The 7,981-nt window shown below is 43.0% G+C and overlaps 1 non-coding gene across 1 annotated transcript; it reads left to right on the top strand.

The window, feature by feature from the left end:
- Window positions 1-1,707: 1,707 nt before the first annotated feature.
- TRNAM-CAU (transfer RNA methionine (anticodon CAU)) lies at window positions 1,708-1,779 on the top strand. The gene has a single exon. It is a non-coding gene; the product is annotated as a tRNA-Met (tRNA).
- The last annotated feature ends 6,202 nt before the right edge of the window (window positions 1,780-7,981 follow it).

Genomic DNA, 7,981 nt, shown 5'->3' with positions numbered 1-7,981 from the left:
CATCAAAGGTGTGCTGGTGATGTGTGGTAATAATAATATGAAGGTGTAGGAGCGCCATCAAAGGTGTGCTGGTGATGTGTGGTAATAATAATACGAAGGTGTAGGAGTGTCATCAAAGGTGTGCTGGTGATGTGTGGTAATAATAATACGAAGGTGTAGGAGCGCCATCAAAGGTGTGCTGGTGATGTGTGGTAATAATAATACGAAGGTGTAGGAGTGTCATCAAAGGTGTGCTGGTGATGTGTGGTAATAATAATACGAAGGTGTAGGAGTGCCATCAAAGGTGTGCTGGTGATGTGTGGTAATAATAATACGAAGGTGTAGGAGTGTCATCAAAGGTGTGCTGGTGATGTGTGGTAATAATAATACGAAGGTGTAGGAGTGCCATCAAAGGTGTGCTGGTGATGTGTGGTAATAATAATACGAAGGTGTAGGAGTGTCATCAAAGGTGTGCTGGTGATGTGTGGTAATAATAATACGAAGGTGTAGGAGCGCCATCAAAGGTGTGCTGGTGATGTGTGGTAATAATAATAATACTGTTCACACCATCACCTGGGCTGAGCCTCAGGACCTGTTGCCCTCCTCCTGAGAAGGACTATTTTTGTGTCCCTACTCATCACACTCTCGACCCTCTTACTATCTTCAAACGATCGGAAATAAAGGCAGATCGTAACTCCGTTAATGAGGTAATAAATTCCCTACGATGAAAAGATATTGTGTTTAGGATTATGAAGAGCAAGGAATAGACCCAGATGAGCCAGTGTCCGGGCGTGGCCACTCCTCCATATTGTGTCCCCGGTAGCCACTTGGCCAGCGCTACTGTGTGTCGACTCCCTATTGGTGGACCGCTGCTGCTTGCGATTTATGATTGGTCCTCTGCGGCCCAATGATTTCTGTGCTACGCCTCCGCGGTAGTTGATTGGTCATCGATTGTGAGGATGGAATCAGGGATGAAACATGTATAACTAGAAAGGTTAAAGATACAAAGATGGTGAAATACCTTTACCCGGGATCAGTAGCACCTGTGGCAATGGACACACCTTTGTAATGCTTGATCACTTACAACTGATCAACTTTAATACGAAAGTCTTAGGTATTGTCCCTCAGGAAAACTTTTTATAAATATTTATAAAACACATATATATGTTAGATATACACTATCTCTAGAATATATCTTTACCTGGGACGTGTAACACTTGTGTGGATAGACACAACTTTGTAATGCATGATCCATTACACGAAATGAACATTACTAACGAAGAGTTATACAACGCGTTGTTGGAGAATATTGATCAAATACCTATACAGAATTTTCATGTAAGATAAGAGGCATTTCTTGATAGTAAACATAAGAAATGATGATGAAAGAATAGGGACGTAGATGTAAATATTTTGTTAAAATATGAAACACTCCTGCCTTAAACTAGCTCCTTGTATTACATTTTCACTTAGATACACGCATGATAATGCATTCTGTTCTTTATAAACACAAGTTTTGATGTTTCTAACACGTTTTTATTATTTCTTATATAATCTCAAGGATTCATGCTTAAAGATCTTGGCTATGAACAACCATTATAATACAACATAATACATATCTATCATAAACAAATCATTTATCACAATAACCATTATGTTTGTACCAGATTCTTTAAGTCCTCAGTCACGTTTGTTAATATATAAGAGATTTTTCCGCCACTGACAAGTGGCTCCGTGGTGTAGTGGTTAGCACATCTGCCTCATAAACAGTTGGTCCGGGTTCGATTCCCGGCGGGGCCTTTGTTTTCAGTATTTTTTTGTGATCGTAAATACTCGTAGATATGTTTCTCTCTCTCTCACTCTCTCTCTCTCTCTCTCTCTCTCTCTCTCTCTCTCTCTCTCTCTCTCTCTCTCTCTCTCTGTCTCTCTCTCTCTATCAGCCGACAGGCAAGTTGAAGAAATCTGGAATTCATCCTTTAGAAATCTGGTATACGAAGAGAGGCTATAATGATTGGATCTCTTCTCCCTTAAGACACGTTGACTTCGCAGCGACTTAATCCAAGTGTTCAAAATTCTGAATAAGTTCGATAAAGTGAACGTCGAGCATCTTTTCGAAATACAAGAAAATGCGGTTACCAGGACAAATGGAATAAAACTCAAAGCTAAATGATGTAGTACGGACGTGGGATAAAGTTTCTTTTCCTATAGGTGTGGTTTATCACTGGAATAAGTTACCGTCAGACGTAGTGAATGCTAAAACCATAAATACTTTCAAAAGTCGTTTAGAAAAATATCTTATAAAGTCAGGTATACTTTGAGAAAAACGCCAGAAATTAACGAATAAACGACAGCGATAACGGGGACACTAGAAGGCTTATGTGCAGAATCAAATTTTTCTTGTCAAGCTATTATTTTTGTTTTTCACACAACCCAGTCGTGGGCCAATCAGGCCTTCTGTTGTCTGTCTTTCTAATGTAAACATAACTTTATTATGTTGCTGAACATTTGAAATAACACAGTTATAATGACTTATAGATATTTTCTAAACACAAAATGATACTAAAAGAATGATAATGTAACTGTATGAATATATATTGAACATGTAAGAGGAGTCTCAAGGTCATCAGTAATGCTATATATATAATATCAGGATAAGAACTTGACAATCATCATCACAGTCACGTTGCTGCCACGGTGGTGACCGCTGCTGCGTCTTGTAGCCAGGTTGTAGCTCTTCCTCCCGTGCCAGTGCTTACCCTGGCTTGGTTTATAAGGCTTGATATCTGTTGCGTCCAACTTGTATTCATAAAGTTGGTTGTGCAGGATTAAACTTTCACTGACCGCAGGAGAACTCAGCCTGGCCTTTGTGTGTCTGGCCCAACTCTGAAAACCTTACTGCTCGACCAACTGCCTCATCTTTTTTGTGGGGGTAAGGTAGTTCTTTTTTCCCCACTGTCTGGGGTGGCTCACCACCTAGTTTGGGACGAGGTCCCTGTTAGGATGGATAACGGGAAACCATCCACTGCCCCCGTACTGGGAAGTGGTAATGAACGACCCAACATCAAAGCTAGAAACGTTAAATTTGTTAACATACATGAGACCGGTTCAACGCCCCTGGCCTCCCTCAATCCCTTCTTGATCAGGAAGGTCATTGATGGCTGGTCAGGGCCCGTTGACATGGTCAGGAAACTGTCAAGTGGTGATCTGGTCAAGGTCAAGTCGGCGATCAGGTAGCCGATTTGCTCAAGGTGACCCAGTTCCATATTTACAAGGTCGTGGTCACAATTCCAGTATCCATGAACTCGTGCAGGGGAATTATCTACTGTCTGGAACTCATGGACATGTCGGAGGACGAAATTGTGAAGGAACTGGCCCAGTTGATAAATTTGACATTTGGATAATCAAATCTCCCGGATGAGATCTTCGTTGGTTACTTACGTTGCCAAGTAAGACCTTACATCCCGAACCGTTTGCGTTGCTTCAGGCAACCATCCAAGCTGGGACCGGGAATGTCCACGGTTCAAGTTCGAGAAGGAAGTGTGTGAGGTGAAGACACGTAAAAACATTTCGTATGGCGAGGCTAGGAAGAGGGTTAAGGAGTCTTGTGAGACTCCCAACCCCAATGAATCCTATGCTTCGGCATTGAAACACAAGCCTGTTATGTGTACAGTTGCCACACAGACTCCTTCCGTCACAAAGACCATCGCCACCGAAAAACTCTCACCTTCTCCTCGAACAGAACCTAAAGTTCAAACCTCCTCTGATGCCCAATAATGATTAATGATATTCTGACTCCAGCTTCCGTCCCGTGAAATCTTAAATACTCAATTTATGCTGATGATTATTGCATTGTGGCATTCCTCGCCTAATGCACAATTTTCGGCTGAGCGGGTTCAAGCTACGCTTGATCCGTTCATCGTTGGCCGCTACAACGGGGATCTAGCTTCTTACTCAACAAAAGTATTACGGTTGTTTTTTCCGGTAAAATATTATCCTGAATTTGCAGTTAACATTACATACCAACGCGATCCCTTCTCGCAATAATGCTAAATTTCTTGGACTGTATTTTGATAAAAGATTGAACCGGAAAAGTCATATTGACTACTTAGTGGTAAATTGTAATAAAAGGTTAAATATCCTCAAATATCTCTCGGGTTCCTTCTGGGGAGCTGACAGAAAATCTATATTAATGGCATATAAGTCCTTGGTTACATCTAAATTAGACTCTGGCTCTCAGGTGTATGTTTCGGCAGGCGAGTATACCCTGAGGAGGCTGGATATGTTACAGAATAAATGTTTGCGAATGTGTCTTGGAGCTCAATCATGCACAGGAGTTCCACGAATGGAAGTTGAAGCAAATGTACTTCCTCCTCTCCAGCTAAGACGCGACATTTTAGCCTGGAAAAGTGGTATTCTGATGGCCAGAAGAAAGAATACTCCCACCAGTCGCCTCATAAAGGAATGTTCACAGCTTGTCGAGAGAGGCGTCAGGCCCCTGGCCGTCAGAATACACCTCGTCGGTGAGAACTCGGGCATCAAAGTGAATGAAGTGGACTCGCTGGTCAAGAGGAAATTACCTCCATGGCAGGTTAAAAGAACCAAAATTATGACAAGTTAGCTTCCAGCCAATAAGGCTGACTTGCCGGAGTGCGAGGTACACCAGCGTTTTCGTGAGATCATCGTCAAACATGTGTCATATTATCACTTCTACACTGACGGCTCCAAGATGAACGAATGCCTGGGTGCAAGTGTATGGTCGGTGGAGTGTGCCAGACCAAACATCTATTTTGGGCGCGGAATTATTTGCTATTGATCGAGCCATAGATTACATAATCAATTCAAATCATGACAAAGCAATGATCTTTTCTGATTCACTTTCAGCCCTTAAGGCAATTAACTCTGGCCACACAGAGTCAAATGAAATTCATGGCAAGGATATTACTAAAGTTGATACATGTAATAAAGATATCATCTTGATCTGGGTGCCTGGCTGGTCATTGCAATATATACGGCAATGAGCAGGCAGACCGGTTGGCTAAGTCAACATCAGAACTCGAGGAGGTGGTTCCGATCCCTCGGGAGCTGGGCTCCCGCCTTATCTTAGAAAAGAATTCAATATTTATTTTGTGGCAAAGTCAGTGGACCAGCCTGACAATACCCAGCAAATATAAACCACAAGTAGCAGACTGGACGACCTGGTGATGCACGAAGAACAGAAGAGAGGAAGTCGTTCTGACCCGTCTACATCATCTATACCTACAACACCCACCTACATCCATACATCAAACACAACACCCACCTACAACCATACATCACACACAACACCCACCTGCAACCATACATCACACACAACACCCACCTACAACCATACATCACACACAACACTCACCTACAACCATACATCACATACAACACCCACCTACAACTATACATCACACACAACACTCACCTACAACCATACATCGTACACAACACTCACCTACAACCATACATCACACACAACTCTCACCTACAACCATATATCACACACAGCACCCACCTACAACCATACATTACACACAGTACCCACCTACAACCATTTTTCACACACAATACTCACCTACAGCCATACATCACACACAACACCCACCTACAACCATATAACACGCACAACTCCCACCTACAACCATACATCACACACAACACCCATCTATAACCATTTATAAACCCAAACTTTCCAGCAAGATGCGAAACCTGTCAATCCAATCTGCCAATAGACCATCTCCTCACCTCTAAATGACCGGCGAAGCTTGATTTATGCGGAAGCTTCAAAATCTCCCTCCTGTAGGGACGCGGCACTACCACCTGGTGAACTGCCTGCCACTCCTCGTCTTCCCCATTACATGACGCTGGACACCACCTCCTCATTAACAGAGAGCTCCACCTCACTCGGCTCACTCTCGGGCAGTGACTGTAGTTTTCACTTTCTGCGTTTCAACGGCTATGTCCTCAGGCACACGGCCTGCCGTGCCAGCTGTCATGGACCTGGCATCATCGTGGTCGGGGACTATCTCTGGTACCTCTTCATCAAGCTACACTGCCTCCGTGGACTTCACCGGGCCCGTAGGCAACACCGGCACTGGGTTCATCTTCCCACTCGCTAGGTCGCTGCCTAACACAAAGTCCACGTCTAAGACAGGCAACTTATCTACAACCCCTACAAAAGCATGGCCCGTGAAGAGATCTGTTTCTACCCTCACATCGACTAGTCGAGCTTCCTTGGGACCGGACAGTCCATCTAGTAAGACTCGGTCCCCAAACTCTTCTCGCGGCACCAAGCCATCCAACATCAGGGACTGCAGCGCACCAGAATTCCGTAATACGGTCACTTTTCGTCGTACACCACATAGCCCTCAGACAAGAACGCATTGCAGTTCCCACAGAACGGATCTTTAACTACAGATTGATCAACACTTTCGCAATCCCTCACTTTCCTAGGAGCAGGGACAGCCTCACCTACTTTACTAAGTGGCCCTAAAGTTGAGAAGAGACTCACGGGCCTACATATAAATTCAAAAAGTAGAGTCTCTGGATTCCTTCACCCGAGCCCAGCACTCCCTCACCTGGTGCCCAGCCTTGCCACAGTGGAAGCAAACTTTAACTTTCTGGGAATATTTCCCTTGACTTTTATGAGTTACTGGCAAGGTAGCAGATTCAGGTGGGATTACATTATTACCGGACTTTCCTTTGCCATCTGAACCCTTCGAACGTCTCTCCGTACCAAGTTTGGAGCGTAGCCACTACGTGCATAAATCGCCCTTTTTGCAAAAATACTTGACATAAATCTGACCAGGTCTACACATTCAGCACTGCCTGTTTCACGACCTCAATCATTACACTGGTCAGCGTCAGCACTGGTCAACGACATGATTAACGAATCAAGGAAGGAGATTCCGTTAAGGCAAGAAATATCCCGGCGAGGTCGCCAATCTATGTTACGAACTCAATACTTATTCGAGCAAGGTCGCCAGTAACATGCATATTTTACAAATACTATACTGATCCTTGTCTTTGCAAGGACGTTAGATTTATGTTGCACAACTCAGGATAACGCTATCTTAACGTTATGGGACTAAAACAAACACCAAGGTTAGAATTACTTATAATAAAAGAATTCAAATGTACAAGGTGAACACATAAATCAGGCATGAATCATTTACGTTAACACTGAACATGAGCTTAACATTGAACATAAGTTAACTTTCCAGATAAGATTTCAAGCCAGGAGATCTCTTTCCTTTATGACAATTTGTTCAATAACATTACACTTAGACCTGACGTGACACAGTAAACATCATCGTTAAACTTAGCTAAACCTGACGTGATACAGTAAACATCATCGTTACACTTAGCTAAACCTGACGTGATACAGTAAACATCATCGTTACACCTAGCTAAACCTGACGTGATACAGTAAACATCATCGTTACACTTAGCTAAACCTGACGTGATACAGTAAACATCATCGTTACACCTAGCTAAACCTGACGTGATACAGTAAACATCATCGTTACACTTAGCTAAACCTGACGTGATACAGTAAACATCATCGTTACACCTAGCTAAACCTGACGTGATACAGTAAACATCATCGTTACACTTAGCTAAACCTGACGTGACACAGTAAACATCATCGTTACACTTAGCTAAACCTGACGTGACACAGTAAACATCATCGTTACACTTAGCTAAACCTGACGTGACACAGTAAACATCATCGTTACACTTAGCTAAACCTGACGTGACACAGTAAACATCATCGTTACACTTAGCTAAACCTGACGTGACACAGTAAACATCATCGTTACACCTAGCTAAACCTGACGTGATACAGTAAACATCATCGTTACACTTAGCTAAACCTGACGTGACACAGTAAACATCATCGTTACACTTAGCTAAACCTGACGTGACACAGTAAACATCATCGTTACACCTAGCTAAACCTGACGTGACACAGCAA

The sequence above is a fragment of the Panulirus ornatus genome, chromosome 58 (assembly GCF_036320965.1).
Source record: "Panulirus ornatus isolate Po-2019 chromosome 58, ASM3632096v1, whole genome shotgun sequence".
Taxonomy (NCBI): domain Eukaryota; kingdom Metazoa; phylum Arthropoda; class Malacostraca; order Decapoda; family Palinuridae; genus Panulirus; species Panulirus ornatus.
The sequence above is the reverse complement of the archived record's forward strand: the minus strand, read 5'-3'. Positions and strand labels throughout refer to the sequence as shown.